This window comes from Macaca mulatta, chromosome 12 (assembly GCF_049350105.2).
Source record: "Macaca mulatta isolate MMU2019108-1 chromosome 12, T2T-MMU8v2.0, whole genome shotgun sequence".
Lineage (NCBI taxonomy): Eukaryota > Metazoa > Chordata > Mammalia > Primates > Cercopithecidae > Macaca > Macaca mulatta.
In genome coordinates, this window is record NC_133417.1 from 20268965 (window position 1) to 20288041 (window position 19077).

The following is a 19077-nucleotide window of genomic DNA, read 5'->3' on the forward strand; positions in this document are numbered from 1 at the left end:
TATGATTTTAGGTCTTACTTTTGAGTCTTTAGTCCATCTTGAGTTAATTTTTGTATAAGGTATAAGGAAGGGATCTAGTTTCAGCTTTCTTCATATGGCTAGCCAGTTTTCCCAACACCATTTATTAAATAGAGAATCCTTTCCTCATTGCTTGTTTTTGTCAGGTTTGTCAAAGATCAGATGATTGTAGATGTGTGGCATTATTTCTGAGGTCTCTGTTCTCTTTCATTGGTCTATATATCTGTTTTGGTACCAGTACCATACTGTTTTGGTTACTGCAGCATTGTGTAGTTTGAAGTCAGGTAGCGTAATGCCTCCAGCATTGTTCTTTTGCTTAGGATAGTTTTGACTATGTGGGCTCTTTTTTGGTTCTATATGAAATTTAAAGTAGTTTTTTCAATTCTGTGAAGAAAGTCAAAGATAGCTTGATGAGGATAGCATTGAATCTATAAACTACTTTGGGCAGAATGGCCATTTTCACAATATTGATTCTTCTTATCCATGAGCATGGAATGTTTTTCCATTTGTTTGTGTCCTCTCTTATTTCCTTGAGCAGTGGTTTGTAGTTCTCCTTGAAGAGGTCATTCACGTCCCTTGTAAGTTTTATTTCTAGGTATTTTATTCTCTTTGTAGCAACTGTGAATGAGAGTTCACTCATGATTTGGCTCTGTGTCTGTTATTGATATATAAAAATGCTTGTGATTTTTGCACGTTAATTTTGTATCCTGAGACTTTGCTCAAGTTGCTATCAGCTTAAGGATATTTTGAGCTGAGATGATGGGGTTTTCTAAATATACAATCATGTAATCTGGAAACAGAGACAATTTGACTTCCCTTTTTCCTAATTGAATACCCTTTATTTCTTTCTCTTGCCTGACTGCCCTGGCCAGAACTTCCAATACTGTGTTTAATAAGAGTGTTGAGAGAGGGCATCCTTGTCTTGTGCCAGTTTTCAGAGGGAATGCTTCCAGTTTTTTCCCATTTAGAATGATATTGGCTGAGGGTTTGTCATAACCTGCTCTTATTATTTTGAGATACACTCTATCAATACCTACTTAATTGAGAGTTTTTATCATGAAGGGGTGTTGAATTTTGTCGAAGGCCTTTTCTGCATCTATTGAGTTAATCATGTGGTTTTTGTCATTGGTTCTGTTTACGTGATGCATTACATTTATTGGTTTGTGTATGTTGAACCAGCTTGCTTCCCAGGGATGAAGCAATAAAGTTGGCTTCATCCCCAGAATTTCTTTTATTTAAGAATGATGAAAATAGGCCCCTAGTCTCTTCTGGCTTATAAGGTTTTTGCCAAGAAATTCATCAATAGCCTGATGGGTACTTGGAAGGAAAGAATAATGTGTAGAGGTTCACACCGTATATTTTTTCCAAGAAGCAACACACGAACTTAACAGAAAAATGGAAAGAATCTACAGACCCTTTGAAAGAAGTGTCAGGCTGCAGCCTTCACCATGAGACAGGTGAAAAATTGTAAACCCCCAGAGTATGAGAGTGGGAGACACTGCCTCCAGGATACACATCCCCACAAGGGAACCTGAAAATCCAGGCTATCTGAGAAGGCCTTAACCCTACCCAGAACTGGAACGGATTTAGGGAGTGATGAGAAATGTAACAGAAGAAGTGGCAGTGGAAATTGCCTGGCAGGTATTCCCAGTCTTTAATGCCGACCTAGAAAAGCCATTCCTTATTGTATGTCACAAGAGACCCTGGGGAAGTCAGCCAACTAGCTCAGGCAGAGGTTACAGGTTAAAAGAAGCTTCCAGTTGAATTTTGCAATATAACATCAAGTGGAGACAAACTCCTTTGGCCAGAACCTGGGGGGTGAGCCAGAAGTGTGCTGCAGCCACCAGCGCAGGAACTGGGCACCTGGCCTTGCATGCAGATGGAAAGGGGCATGCCCTGAACGGTACAATTGCTATTGCCACAGGGAAAACTTATGGTCTGAGACAGGTGGAGTTCTTAACTCAGCTGCTTAGAACTTAGCTGGGTGCTTTTAATGGGGTAATGCAGGAGTGAGATCTGCCTTGCCAATTGTGTAGAATCTAGGTGAGACTTACTGCCACCCACTACTCTCCACTCCCTGTGCAAAGCCTTCTGGGCAGCAGAGGCAGTTACACTCCCCACTGGAACCTTACTCCAGTAGCCTGAGAACCACTGATCCCCACAGGGGCCGCAGCTTGCCCGCACATGGAGTGTCAGAGCACAGACCTGTCTGACCCAGCCCCTACTTGTCTGTTCCCCTCCACCTGCCCTGGCAGCTAAACACAAAGGACAGAAACTTTTGGGAGATTTATGGCCCCACCCTTCACCTGAGAAACCAGAATACTTCCCCTGGGCAACATAGAACAAGCTCAAATCCCACTTTTACCACTGCAGCTGGTGCTCTTTTGCAAATGCCACTTCCTGGTTGGAAGCCAACTAATACAGTTCATTACAGCACCTCTAGGTAGAATAACACTGCGCCCATAAAGGAGAAAACTGGTGCATGATGTCATCTATCACCATTGCCTGCAACACGCTGGCTAACCAGGAAGTCCTTAGTCTGTCAACATGACCAGTTCGCTACTATGAAGACCAGCATTTGAGAAAGCCAGCATTCAAGAACACTAAGGCTGTCTATAACCAAGGAATCTCACAGAGTCTACATCACTCTCCTGCCACCCGCATCAGAGCTGGTGCTGGGCTGGGAGATTTTAGGACAGGTCACATCACCAGATCCTTTGCAGACATTCCCCAGTACCAGCCTGGAATGTGGCAGCCCAACTGGTGGCTAGGCCTAAAAGACCAATATTATCCTTATAATTTGACCGTCAAGAACTCCTACTTTTAGGAGAAGGGGGAGAGCATCATATCAAGGGAATATCCCACAGGACAAAATAATCCAGATGGGAGGCCTTGAATCCTAGATCTTTCCACTAGTAGGAAGTTTCTTTCAGCAAAGGCATAATTGCAGTGCTAGGCTTAGCCGGGAAAGTCAGTAGCTCTTCTCCAAAACCCAGGTAGCTTTGGTATTTGTGAACAACGTTGGAGAAGCGGGCTTCTTTCCCCTCTTGTCCACCACTACAGACATAGCTGGGGCTTCTCCCATGGGAGCTTGGCATAGCTGCACCTATAGACACCTTTCCTGAAATACTTCAGGGTGACCGCATCCTCACAGGAGGCGTACACCCCAGGTTCAGGCTTTCATGAGAGGCTGAGTCACAATTCCTCTTTACTTGGAATATCAACATTTCTACAGATGAAAAGAGGTGCTTGTCTAATCTGAATAGCCAGAACACTGGGGAAGAAATGAGTCTAAGAGGTGGATAGCTTTCCTGATGTCCTGGCAGGGGAGCTGAAGTGACTCCTACCCTTCCCAACTGATAAAACCTCAGGGCATTTCACTGAGAGCTCCCACAGCCATTTCTGTCAAGGGTGAGAGCTCTGCTCACCATTGGATATTGCATTTACCCACCTGCTTTAGCTAAAACCGGTGCTTACCCAAGGACACCTCAACTACTGACCTGAAGCCAGAACCATCAACTCAGTTAATAAAATACTGTGGAAGAATAAATAAATAAAATAGTACACACCCGGGGAAAATGAGATAAGCTTCAAGAGACCTATGCCATTTCAACCTCATAAGAGACAAGGAACTTGCCCACACGCTGCATACATTGGTACTACAATGAGCACCTGAGAAAACCGTCATACAAATAGTCTCTATAACCAAGGAACTCATACAGAATCTTCACCCTTAAAGAGGATGAAGAACAAAATGAAGTTATAATAAACATTAAACATTAAAGTCACATCCTTAAGGGGGAAATGTAATGTTAAAACATAAAGTCAAGAACGATTACAATAGTCTACCCAAATGAGAAGGAACCAGAGAAGTAACTTCTGGTAATATAATAAAAAAGATCCTATGACGCCCCCAAAAGATCATGCTAGCTCCCCAGTGATTGATTCAAGCCAATATAAAATATTTGAAATACTAGATAAATAATTCAGAAGGCTGATGATTAAGCTATTCAAGGAGATACCAGAGGAAAGTGAAAACCAACATAAAGAAATTTAAAAAAAAAATCAGGATATGAATGAAAAATTTTCTAGAGAGATATATATCATAAAGAAAACCCAATCAGAGCTTTTGGAAATGACAAATGCACTTAGAAAATTACAAAATGCAGTAGAAAGCTTCAATAGTAGACTATAGGAAGTAGAAGAAAGAATTTCAGAACTTGAAGACAAAGGTTTTGAATTAACCCAATCAGACAAAGATGAAGAAAAATCAACAGAAACGAACAGTCTCCAAAAAATATGAGATTATGTAAAATGTTAAGAGAAGGCTAACATTTTGAAAAACATATTTGAGAGATTAATTTAGGAAAACTTCCTTGGCTTTGCTAAGGATTTAGATATCTGCATACAGGAAGCTCAAGGAACTCTTGGGAAATTCATTGCAAAAGGATACTCTCAAGGCACATAGTCATCAGGCTACCTAAAGTCAACATGAAGGAAATAATTCTAAGAGCTGTGAGACAGATGCATTAGATAACTTGTAAAGGAAAATCTATCAGACTAACAGCAGACTTCTCAGTAGAAACCATATAAACTAGAAGGGATTGAAGTCCTATCTTCAGCTTCCTTAAACAGAATAATTGTCAGTCAGGAATTTTGTATCCAAAAAAACTAAGTTTCATAAATGAAGGAGAAATAAAACCATTTTTCAGACAAAAAAATGCTGAGAGAATTTGCCACTACCAAACCAGCACTATAAGAAATGCCAAAAGGAGGACTAAATCTTGAAACAAAAGCTTGATTTACACCAAAATGAATAAATTTTCCACTTAGATACATAATGGCAGAATGGATTTAAAAATCACATTCCATGCTCATGGCTAGGAAGAATCAATATCGTGAAAATGGCCATATGGCCCAAGGCAATTGATACATTCAATGCCATCCGCATCAAGCTACCAATGACTTTCTTCACAGAATTGGAAAAAATTACTTTAAAGTTCATATGGAACCAAAAGAGAGTCCGCATTCCCAAGACAATCCTCAGCAAAAAGAACAATGCTGGAGGCATCACGCTACTTGACTTCAAACTATACTACAAGGCTACAGTAACCAAAATGGCATGGTACTGGTATCAAAACAGATACCAGTACCAATGGAACAGAACAGAGACCTCAGAAATAACACCACACATCTACAACCATCTGATCTTTGACAAACCTGATAAAAATAAAAAATGGGGAAAGGATTCCCTATTTAATAAATGGTGATGGGAAAACTGGCTAGCCATATGTAAAAAGCTGGAACTGGATCCCTTCCTTACACCTTATACAAAACTTAATTCAAGATGGATTAAGGACTTAAATGTTAGACCTAAAACCCTAAAAACCCTAGAAGAAAACCTAGGCAATACCATTCAGGACATAGGCATGGGCAAGGACTTCATAACTAAATCACCAAAAGCAATGGCAACAAAAGCCAAAATAGACAAATGGTATCTAATTAAACTAAAGAGCTTCTGCATGGCAAAAGAAACTACCATCAGAATGAACAGGCAACCTACAGAATGGGAGACAATTTTTGCAATCTACCCATCTGACAAAGGGCTAATATCCAGAATCTGCAAATAACTTAAATTTACAAGAAAAAAATCAAACAACCCCATCAAAAAGTGGGCAAAGAATATGAACAGACACTTATTAAAAGAAGACATTTACACAGCCAACAGACACATGAAAAAATGCTCACCATCACTGGTCATCAGAGAAATGCAAATCAAAACCACAATGGGATATCATCTCACACCAGTTAGAATGGCGATCATTAAAAAGTCAGGAAACAACAGGTGCTGGAGAGGAGATGTGGAGAAATAGGAACGCTTTTACGCTGTTGGTGGGAGCATAAAAAGCATGTAAACTATTCCAAATCCATTGTGGAAGACAGTGTGACGATTCCTCAAGGATCTAGAACTAGAAATACCATTTGACACATTGTATATACCGTTTGGGTATATACATTTGGTGCATACCCAAAGGATTATAAACCATGCTACTATAAAGATATGTGCACACATATGTTTACTGCCGCACCATTCACAAGAGCAAAGACTTGGAACCAACCCAAATGTCCATCAGTGATAGACGGGATTAAGAAAATATGGCACATATACACCATGTAATGTTATGCAGCCATAAAAAAGGATAAGTTCCCATCCTTTGTAGGGACATGGATGAAGCCGGAAACCATCATTCTGAGCAAACTATCACAGGAACAGAAAACCAAACATTATATGTTCTCACTCATAGTTGGAAATTGAACAATGAGAAGAACACTTGGACACAGGGCAGGGAACATCATACACTGGGGTCTGTCATGAGGTGGGGGGATGAGGGAGGGATAGCATTAGGAGAAATACCTAATGTAAATGATGAGTTAATGGGTGCAGCAAACCAACATGGCACATATATACATATGTAACAAACCCACACGTTGTGCACATGTACCCTAGAACTTAAAGCATAAAAAAAAAAGTCACAACCCAAATATCTACTGTTTTCAAGATACTTGCCAAACATGGAAGGATTCATATAAATGCAAGGTATAGGAGTGGAAAATGTGATTCCAGGTAAATGGAAATAAAAAATGAGCAGGTATAGCTATTCTTGTATCAGACAAAACAGACTTAAAAGTAACAAAAGTAAAAAAAAAAAAAAAAGACAAAGAAGATCACTATACAATGATGAAAGGATCAATCTAACAAGAACATATTATAATCCTAAATGTATATGCACCTACCACTGCAACTCCAAGATTTATAGAACAATTACCGATAGGTCTAAGAAATGAGACAGACAACAGCACAGTAATAATGGTGGGCTTCAATACTCCACTGACAGCACTATAAAGATCATTGAGACAGAAACTCAGCAGAGAAACAATGGACTTAAATTACACTCTAAACAAATGTAACAGATATATACAGAATATTCTACCCAACAACTGCAGAATATACATTCTTTTCATCAGCAAATGAAACACTGTCCAAGATAGACCCATGATAGGCCACAAAACAAGTCTTAATAAATTTAAGAAAATCGAAATCATATCAAGTCCCTTCTCAAACCACAGTGGAATAAAATTTGAAATCAACTTCAAATGGAACTTTCAAAATTATATAAATACATGGAAATTAAATGATATGCTCCTGAATGATTTTTGGTTAACAATGAAATCAAGATGAAAATTTAGAAATCTTTGAAATGAGTAATAATAGTGACACAAATTATTAAATCCTCTGGGATACAGCAGAAGCAGTGCAAATAGGAAAGTTCATAGAGTTAAATGCCTACATCAGAAAGTCTGAAGTAACCCAAATTGACAATCTAATGTCATACCTCAAGGAATTAGAGAAACAGGAACTAAATACAAAGTCAGCAAAAGAAAATAAATAAACTTCAATATTAAATAAATATTAAAATTGAAACAAAAACATAGAAAATATAAATGAAACAAAAAGCTGATTCTTTGAAGATATTAAAAAATTGTTAGACCATTAGTGAGATTAACCAAAAAAACAAGAGAGAAGATCCAAATAATATCAATTAGAAATAGAACTAGAGACATTACAACTGACACCACAGAAATACAATAATTCAAAACTACTCTGAATACCTTTATGTGCACAACATAAAAAATCTAGAAGAAATGGATAAATTTCTGGAAACATGAAACCTCCTAGCATGAATCAGGAAGAAATAGAAATCCTGAACAAACCGATAATAAGCAGCAAGATTGAATCATTAATTTTTAAATTGCCAATAAAAAAAAAACGAGGACCAGATAGATTCACAGCTAAATTCTATCAGACAGTCAAAGAATAATTGGTACCAATCCTACCGAAATTATTCCAAAACATTGAGAAAGAGGAAATCCTCTCTAAATCATTGTATGAAGGCAGTATCACCTTAATACCAAAAGCAGGAAAGGACATAACAAAAAAAAGAAAACTACAGACCAATATTCCTGATGAACATAGATGCAAAAATTCTCAAAAAAAAAAAATAATAATACTAGCTAATCAAATCCAACAGCACATCAGAAAGATAATACATCTTGATCAAGTTGGCTTCATCTCAGGCATGGTTTAACATATGCAAATCAATAAATATAATGCATCTTATAAACAGAATTAAAAACAAAAACTACATGATCATCTCAATAGATGCAGAAAAAACATCCAATAAAATCCAGCATCCCTTTATAATAAAAACCTTCAATAAACTAGGTATAGAAGGGTTTTACCACAAAATAATAAAAGCTATATGTGACAAACCCACAGCCAAGATCATACTGAATGAAGAAAAGTTGAAAGCATTCCCCCTGAGAACTGGAACAAGACCAGGATACTCACTTTCACCACTCTTATTCAATATAGTACTGGAAGTCCTAGCCAGAGCAATTAGGCAAGAGAAAGAAATAAAAGCCATCCAAATTGGAAAAAAGGAAGTCAAACTTGCTCTTCACCAGTGATATGATCATATACTTAGAGAACCCTAAAGACTCATCCAAAAGATTCCTAGATCTGATAAACAAATTCAGTAAAGTCTCAGGTTCCAAAAGCAATGTACAAAAATCAGTAGCACTGCTATGCTATGATGACCAATCAATGACAATCTGAGAATCAAATCAATAACTTAAATTATACAACAGCTGCAAAAAAGTACAATATATAGGAATATACTTAACCAAGGAGGTGAAAGATCTCTACAAGGAACACTAAAAAATTCTGCTGAGAGAATTCATAGATGACACAAACAAATAGAAATGTGTCTCATGATCATGGATGGGGAGAATTAATAATGTAAAAATGACCATATTGCCCAAAGAAATCTACAGATTCAATGCAATTTCCATAAAAATAGCAGTATCATTTTTCACAGAGCTAGAAAAAAAAATCCTAAAATTCTTGTGGAACCGAAAAAGAGCCCAAACAGCTAAAGCAATTCTAATAAAAGAGAATCAAATCTGGAGGCATCACATTGCCATACTTCAATTATAACACAAGGCTATAGTTAACAAAACAGCATGGTACTGATTTTAAAATAGGTACTTAGACCAACGGAATAGAATAAAAATTTCAGAAATAAAGTTGAATACTTAAAATCAACTCATCTTTGACAAAGCATACAAAAACATAAATTGAGAAAGGATACTCTATTCAAGAAATTGTGCTGGGAAAACTGGCAAGCCACATGTAGAGCAATGAAACTGGTCCCTCTCTCACCTTATACAAAAATCAACATGATGAAATACTTAAATATAAGACCTGAAACCATAAAAATTCTAGAAGATAATGTTGGAAAAAGTCTTCTAGACATCAGCCTAAGCAAAGAATTAATCACTAAGACCCCAAAAGGAAATACAACAAAAACAGAAAGAAATAAAGGATACCTAATTAAACTAAAAAGCTTCTGAGCACAGCAAAATAAATAAGCAGCAGAGTAAACAGGCAACCCACAGAATGGAAGAAAATATTTGCAATCTATGCGTCCAACAAATAACTAGTATCCAGAATCTACAAGGAACTCAAACAAATCACAGCCTCCCCCTTTTGCCCCCCAAAATAATTCCATCAAAAAGGGGACAAGGGATATAAATAGATATTTCTCAAAGGAAAATACATAAGTGGCCAAGAAGCATATGAAAAAATGTAAGCATCACTAATTATCAGGCAGTTAAAACCATGATGAGATGCTACGTCGTTTCTGCAAAGATAGCCATAATTAAAAAGTCAAAAATCAATAGATGTTGGCGTGAATGTGGTGAAAAAGAAATACTTTTGCACTGCTGATGGGAATGTAAATTAGTGCAACCTCTGTGAAAAACATTAAGGAGATTCCTTAAAGAACTAAAAGTAGATCTATCATTTGACTCAGCATTCCCACTATTGGGAACTTACCCAAAGGAAAAGAAGTCATTCTACAAAAAAGGCATATGCACATGCATGTTTATAGCAGTACAACCAATCTCTGATTGGTGCCCATCAACAAATAAATGGATAAAGAAAATGTGGTATATATACACCATGGCATACTATTCAGCCATAAAAAGGAACAGAATAATGTCTTTTCCAGCAACTTGGATGGGGTTGAAGGCCATTATTCTAAGTGAAGTAACTCAGGAATGGAAAACCAAATATTTTATGTTCTCTCTTATGAATGGGAGTTAAGCTATGAAGACGCAAAGAAATACAGAGGGTTATAATAGACTTTGGGGATTTGGCAAAGGCAAGAGGGAGTGAAGGATAAAAGACTACATATTGGATATTGTGTACACTGCTCAGGGGACAGATGCACTAAAATCTCAGAATTCACCACTATAGAGTTTATCCATGTAAACAGAAGCCACTTGCTCCCCCAAAGCTGTTGAAATTTTTTAAAACACTATAAAAAATTTTAAACGTTATTTGATAATTCTTTCATGATGTAATCATTAGATAATTTCTCAGATCTATTCCATTACCAGCATTCTTCAAAATAAAGAAGCTAGTTATAGAGGACTCTGATATCACATAGAAAATGCTTTAGTAAGTGCTAATTCTGTACATCTTGTGATGCTATTTTAGATAACTAGAAGGAAAAATTGTCACAGTTTCTTCATTGGTATGGCCAGACTGATTGGATTTAATAAATTGTGAGATTTGAAAGGTAGATAAATTAATAATGTAACAAGCATATGTTTTAAAAACTTGTCAAGGCTGTTCCCTAGGAATAAAAGTGAAGACAAATAGGGCAAAAAGGATAATCAAGAAGTCTGAAGTTGACTAATTTATCCTTCTATCATTTTTGAGTCAAATACTAGACATTTGATGGAAGACTTGTATAAGTCATTAAACAATGGATCCAGAGGGAACTTAGAAGACATTTAGCCTGATTCTTCCATTCTATAGATGCTGAGGGTGAGGCCCAGAGGCTTCCTAATGGGCATTAGTGAGTCACAACAGATCTGGAATTAGATTCTGGGTCTCCTGTTTCTCAACCCAGAGATTATTCCACATGTTGGCTTTATAATGAGGTTCACAGCCAATGGTGCAAATAGCAGCTTTGCTCTAAATTTAACCAAAGGGCCCTCTTTGGTTGCTTCTTCTTGACAATGTGTGAGTGAATAAGCTATATTAATGACTTTTTCTCTCTAAAGCCAGATTGTAGTCTGAGAAGGAACAAGCTGCATTACTTATCCCTTCCTATCTGCTCTTCCCATTCTCTTTTTTATCTGTCTGCAAGCCCATTTTTGTTAGGGCATTTAATTTTCAGACCCTGTCTGTGATTGAGTCTATATGTCTTTCTTCTACTACCTTTCCTTTTTGTCTGCTCCTACACATTCTCTTTATCTTCATTGTTAATACATATTTCATTTGCTGGACTCTTCTCATTTGTAACCTATCAGTTGTTTTTATTATTTTCTTTCCTTCTCAGGCTCATTTTGGGTAATATGTTTTTCTCATACTCTTTTCTCCCAGGAAAATAAAAAGGAAATAAAATACACGAGGAAAACATTCTTTTTATAAAGAGTGAAAAGCAAATTCTTAGTTTGACTGGAACTGTATCTTTTCTGTTTTCATCTTCTTTATTCTCTAAGTCTTTTTAGGGTAAGAACCCTACATTGTACCTGAATCCTCAGTCATTTCCTGGTTGCCAACAGACTCATCAGTACCCCTTCTATTCAGTTAAAAAACACCACCCGAGGAACTATCAAAATAAATTGAGACATAAAATCAAGAGGAGCTTGTACTAATTAATATATTCCCCTTCTGCTGCAATACCTTATTAAACTTGTGACTAAGATGTAAGGCTTCTTTAATAACACATTGATGAATGTATCCATAATAGAGTTATCTTTTAAAGAAATCATTTTGGGAAACTGGCTACATTTTTGGTTATTTTGTTGCTGAAGATATGTTTGGACGTACTTTCAGAGCCACACAAAGAAAGCAGTTCTGTTATTTTATGACTGCATCTCATTTTCTGACCCTCATTCCTCATCATGATTTAAATCGCCTTGTCAGGAGAGTGGCTTCCAAACAACTTCATATTTATAAAAATCAAATATGTATCCACAGAGGAGAACAAAGAATTTTGATCAGTGATGGTTTATAATAAAATGTCGTTCTAAATGCTTGTGAGCCCTAAAGGTACATGTTAACCTAATGTTAACCTATGCCCATCCTTCACCCTGCCAAGCATCTGTGGGACCAGGTATTCCCGAAGCAGATGCATACCATGCCCACCACCGGCTTTTGTGGACTTTTGAGAATGGCAAAATATAAACGGGAATCTTCACTTCTACTCTATTATATTGATCTTTGGAATAGAATAATACCATCTGGTTTATATCTATCTCTAAAGTTGCTTTTTATTTGGATTCACAGAGTTCCAAATAAATAGGGTTTATCCAGAACTTTTACAGATTGCCTCACATACTATTACCACCTTATCTTCAAACTCATAAGTCATGGTTTCAGGGCCTGTCTCTTCTCTCTCTGCGTCCTGCTCTGCCTCTCCTTATCCCTTCATCCATACCTTCTCCATCCTTGCTGTCTAGGCATTTTTGCTTTTAGTCCCTCTCTTGATACTACACACATACTGCTTCATATTTAACTTAGTCATTTCAGTTGCTTAAGCCCCACAACTTAGAGCAATCTTTGAATACTCTCCTATTATCAGGCCCCATGTGAAATCCATCAGTAAATTCTGCAGTTTTTGCAATTTCAGTGATAAAAGCAGTCACAATTCCCCTTTTCCCCCAGATTATTCCAATAGCCTCCTGATGAATTTCCTTTCTTCAACACGTACCCACTGTCTTTGGCAGAGAGGCCAGGTTGAACCTTTGGGATGCAAGTCAGATCATGGCATGGCTTTTCCACAGGCATGCTAGGATCTCTCACACCATTCAACCCTAGTAATGGCCATGTGATCTGCCTCCCACCACTTTTCTAACCTTGGCTCCCATGACTCTTGCTCACTTTAGATTCCCCACTGTTTCTTGAACATGCCATAGATGATCCTGCCTTAGGTCCTTTCCACATGCAATTTTCTCTGGGATGATCTTATGCTACATGGCTGGTGACAACATTTTCCCTAGATGCTCCTCAATTGTCACCCACAAAATCTTCACCAAGATGACTGCCCCTTAAAAGAGCATCACCCCTCTGCTACATTCCTTGTTCCTTCTTACTTTGCTTTATTTTCCCCAATAGCAATTCTCTCTCTCTTTTTTTTTTTCTTTTTGAGACGAAGTCTTGCTCTGTCATCCAAGCTGGAGTGCAGTGGTGCAATCTCGGCTCACTGCAACCTCCACCTCCCGGGTTCCAGCGATCCCCGTGCCTCAGCCTCCTTAGTAGCTGGAATTACAGGTGCACGCCACCACACCTAGCTAATATTTGTATTTTTAGTAGAGACGGGGTTTCACCATGTTGGCCAGGCTGGTCCCAAACTCCTGACCTCAAGTGATCCACCTGCCTAGGCCCCCCAAAGTGCTGGGATTACAGATGTGAGCCACTGCACCTGGCCCACAATAGCATTTCTTATCTGAATATATTTATTGTTTATTCATTTATTGTCTGTCTCCCCCATGCCTCTTAGAATGCAAATTTAATGACAGCAAGGACTTTTGCTTAGCACGTAGAAGAAGCTTAATGAATATATGTTGATGTAGTCCCACTTGTTTATTTTTGCTTTTGTTACCCATGCTTTTGTGTCATATCAAAAAATCATTGCCAAGATGAATGTCAAGGAGCCTTACCCCTATGTATTTTTCTACAAGTTTTATGCTTTTAGACCTCACATTTAAAAGTGTCTACACAGCAAAGAAAACAACCAACAAAATGTAAAAGCAACCTACAGAATAAGAGAAAATATTTGCAAACCATATATCTGGTAAAGGGTTTGTATCTAAAATCTATAAGGAACTCACAGAACTCAATATTTTAAAAATGGACAAATGATCGAATAGACATTTCATTCAAAGAAGACATGCACATGGCTGACAGATCTAGAAAGGATGCTTGAGCATTTCAGAGAAATGCAAATCAAAAACGCAATGAGATACCACCTCACACATTTTCTAATGGCTACTATTGAAAAAAACAAGAGATAACAAGTATTGGCAAGGGTGTAGAGAAAAGAGAACCCTTGTACCCAGTTGGTAGGACTGTAAAGTCGTGTAGCCATTGTTGAAAATGATACGGAAGTTCATCAGAAAATTAAAAGTAAAACTACCATTTGATCCAGCAACCCCACTTCAGTACATATTAAAAGGACATAAACCAGTTTCTTGAGATTTCTAAGCCCCATGTTGATTGCAGCATTACTCACAATAACCAAGATAGGTAAACAACCTATGCCATCCATCAATGAATGAATGGATACAAAATATTGTGGAACATTTATACAATGGAATATCATTGACATTTGCAACAATATGGATGAACCTGGAGGACACTATGCTAAGTGAAACAAACTAGAAACAGAAAAGTAAATACTGTAAGTTCTCACTTGTATGTAGCATCTTAAAAAGCTGAAATCATAAGAGCAGGATGTAGAACAGTGGTTGCCAGGAGCTGAGCAGGTGGGGAAATGGAGAGATATTGGTCAAAGGATACAAACTTCCAGTTGTAAAGTGAGCCCATTCTCGGGATCTAATGTATGGGTAGTGATTGATATGTAAATTAATTGTGACAATCATTACACAGTGTGTAATGATTACAAGTCACCACTGCAGACACCTTAAATGTCTTTAATCTTTGTCAATTAAATATTTTAAAATAAGCTAGATTGGAAAGAAAAAGTTGAAAGAATAATTGAATAAAAGGAGAGATGTTAAAGTGTTTAAAAACAGAGTCTTTGTTGTAAGATATATGTGGGATCAAGTGGCAATGTAATTATATTGATTACAACTGAATTTATAGGCCAGTTGTATATACTAAATGATTCATGATTAAAGAGTTTATCAAGACGCCCATCAAAGGAACATGCTGTCACAAAGTTATGCTACTGCTGTTGTTCTTGCCACCCCTTAAATTTGCATCTTTACTTCAAGAACAACAGACCCAATGCTGAACCCTCTGAGGGGGAGATAGAAATGGTGCTACCTCCCCTCCTCTGCTCTTCCAGGATGGGATAACCACCTGCTGTTCTGGGCCCATAAAGTAGTATTTTGTTATTGTAAGACTGCTGTCAGATATTTCATCTGTGTGATGTACCATCTCATTTTACTAAGCCATTTATTAAAATCAAAGAAGATACAGCCTCTGACCTTGTTTGCTTTTTAGTGTCAAAACCAAATCAAGGAATCGATAAAACTATAAGAAAATAAATCTTTGAAATTCATTTGAAGTTGACATCTTCAAGGAGAAACTTGAGTTTCTGGTAGGAGGATATTTACTGTCATTGCCAGATGAGTAACTACTGCTCCTATTTTATATCTTTCTTTCTAAGGGAAGCACACTCCTAGTCACCAGTTCACATATCCCCACAGGTAAAGAATAAAAGTATTCTCAGCTAAAATTAAAAACTCTCAATTCTTTCTTAACATTTGAAATCATGTTATATTTGTGGGAAATGGTGGAAATGGGACTTGGTAGGGATGCCAAAATATAAAGGAGTGATAAAAGAAATGGAAGAAATACACTTTTTTAGCCTAATAGCCAAAACTTAGAATTAATTTAGGTTTGCCAAATGTGTTTTCCAGCTCAAATACAAGTATGCTGTGATTGTTTTTTTTTTTATGCTTCACTAAACTGGAGAGTTCCCTTGTCAGAATAATTATTTGGGAATAATTTTAGGAAATGATATTGATAGACACAACTATCCCAGGCATAGCGACAGCTTGCTATGTGCTAGCTTTGAGCTAGGCATTGTACTAGGCATTTAATAAACATTACATAGACAGACCCCTCACAGGGACCCAGTGAATTATGTGTTATTTGTCATATTTTGTGGAAAAGAAAAGATTTCGAAGGATTAGTATGATTAGCAAGTAGCAGAGTCTGGATTTCACACTGAACCCTACTTGTCAATAACTTGCCTACACTCTTGCTGAAAAGACTCTCAATGGGAACCCAAATCACTGTAATACAGTCAGGACCAACACTCTTCTCAGACAAGGGCAAAGACTTTCTATATTCCACCTGCCAGTCAAACTTGGCTGTGCTCTGGATTAGCAGTCTCCACATCAAGACACTTTCTTGCGTTAGTAGGTATGATTTGATGTCCTTCAGAATAAATGTCCTTTTTTCTGTAATAAAAATAATCGCAAAATATCAATGGCTTATAAACATTTATTTTATTATGCTGTACATGTAGTTTGGTTGATCTAGGCAGGGCTAGTCTGGGCTGGGCTGAACTCCAGCCTTCTGGTTGACTTCAGGTCTTTGTCTCTACTACCTAAGACATGTTTTTCTCATGGTAAGTCTCAGGAGTGCAAGAGAGAAAGCAGTGACGTGATGGCTCATAGATCCTGTGTCTATAACTGGCCCACCATCACTTCTACCCACATTCACTTGGCCAAAGCCAATTGCCATGAGGGTAATAGGAGCATATTCTCTATTCATATTAGAGGCACTGCAAATTCGTATGCTGAAGGCTTATATTTGTAATTCTGATATAGCAAAGGAGTTAAAAGAGGTGAGAATAACATGGAAACTATTTCTGCAAATGAAGCATGGACTTCAAACCCTATACTCTTATAGCATGGCTCTATGTATTTAAAACATAGGACTAATATCCAGAATCTACAAGGAACTCAAACAAATTAGCAAGAAAAAAACAATCCCATCAAAAAATAGGCTAGGTACATGAACAGACAATTTTCAAAAGAAGATATACAAATGGACAACAAACATATGAAAAAATGCTCAACGTCACTAATAATCAGGGAATTGCAAATCAAAACCACAATGTGATACCACTTTACTCCTGCAACAATAGCCATAATCAATAAATAAAAAAGTAATAGATGTTGGTGGGGATGTGGAGAAAAGGGAACACTTTTATACTGTGGGTGGGAATGTAAACTACTACAACCTATATGGAAAATGGTGTGGAGGTTCCTTAAAAAACTAAAAGTAGGGCTGGACGCGGTGGCTCACACCTGTAATCCCAGCACTTAGGGAGGCCAAGGCGGGCAGATCACGAGGTCAGGAGATCGAGACCATCCTGGCTAAAATGGTGAAACCCCATCTCTACTAAATATACAAAAAATTAGCCAGGTGTGGTGGCGGGCACCTGTAGTCCTAGCTACTGGGGAGGCTGAGGCAGGAGAATGGTGTGAACCTGGGCGGCAGAGCTTGCCATGAGCCGAGATCGCGCTGCTGCACTCCAGCCTGGGTGACAGAGCAAGACTCCGTCTCAAAAAAAAAAAAAAAAAAACTAAAAGTAGAACTATCATTTGATCCAGGAATCCCACTATAGGTTATCTACCCAGAGGAAAAGAAATAATTATATGAAAAAGATACTTGTACATGCATATTTATGGCAGCACAATTAACAATTGCAAAAATCTAGAACCAGCCCAAACACCCTTCAATTAATGAGTGGATAAAGAAATTGTGAATTTTCTAAAGAAATGGGATACTACTCAGCCATAAAAAGGAACAAAATAATGGCATTCACAGAAACCTGGATGGAATTGGACACCATTATTCTAAGTGAAGTAACTCAGGAATAGAAAACTAAACATAATATTTTCTCACTCAGAAGTGGAAGTTAAGCTATGAGGATGTGAAGACACAGAATGATACATTGAACTTTGGGGACTTGGGGGAAAGAGTGGGAGGTGGGTGAGGAATAAAAGACTACAAATTGGGTACAGTGTAAACTGCTTAGGTGATAGGTGCATCAAAATCTCATAAATCGCCATTAAAGAATTCATTCATGTAGCAAAACATTGCCTGTTCCCCCCAAAATCAATGGAAATAACAAATAAAAATTTTAAAAATTTAAGAAAAAAATGTAGATGACAACATTTTTCTCACTGAGATATAGTGAAAATAAAATGAGATAAAGTAATATTCAGGGCACAGGCATGGACAAAGATTTTATGATGAAATCACCAAAAGAAATTACAACAAAAGCTAAAATTGACAAATTGTATCTAATTAAACTAAAGAACTTCTGCACAGGAAAAGACATTATCATCAGAGTGAACAGGCAATCTACAGAATGGGAGAAAAATTTTACAATCTACCCATCTGCCAAAGGTCTAATATCCAGGATCTACATGGAACTTAAACTAATTTATAAGACAAAAAAAAAAAAAATCAAAAAGTGGGCAAAGGACATGAACAGACACTTCTCAAAAGAAGACATTTATGTGGCCACAAATATGAAAAAAGCTCAACATCACTGATCATTAGAGAAATGCAAATAAAAACCACAATGAGATATCATCTTCCATCAGTCTGAATGGCGATCATTAAAAAGTCAAGAAACAGCCGATGCTGGCGAGGCTGTAGCCAAATGGAAACAATTTTTCACTGTTTGTGGGAATGTAAATTAGGTCAACCATTGTGGAAGACAGTGTGGTGACTTTTCAAGGATCTAGAACCAGAAATACCGTTTGATCCACCAATCCCATTTCTGGGTATATACCCAAAGGAATATAAATAATTCTATTGTAAAGATACATGCACATGTATGTTTATTGCAGCACTAGTCACAATACCAAAGACATGGAATCTACCCAAATGCCCATCAGTGATAGGCTGGATAAACAAAATGTGGTACATATATACCATGGAATACTATTCAGTGGTTAAAAGGAATGATGTGTACTTTGCAGAAACATGGCTGAAGCTAGAAGCCTTCATCCACAGCAAACTAATGCAGGAACAGAAAACCAAACACTGCATGTTCTCATGCATAAGTGGGAGCTGAACAATGAGAGCACGTGGACACCGAGCGGGGAACAACACACATCCGGGCCTGTTGATGGGGCGAGGGGATGGAGAGCATCAGGACAAATAGCTAATACATGCAGTGGTTAATACCTAGGTGATGGGTG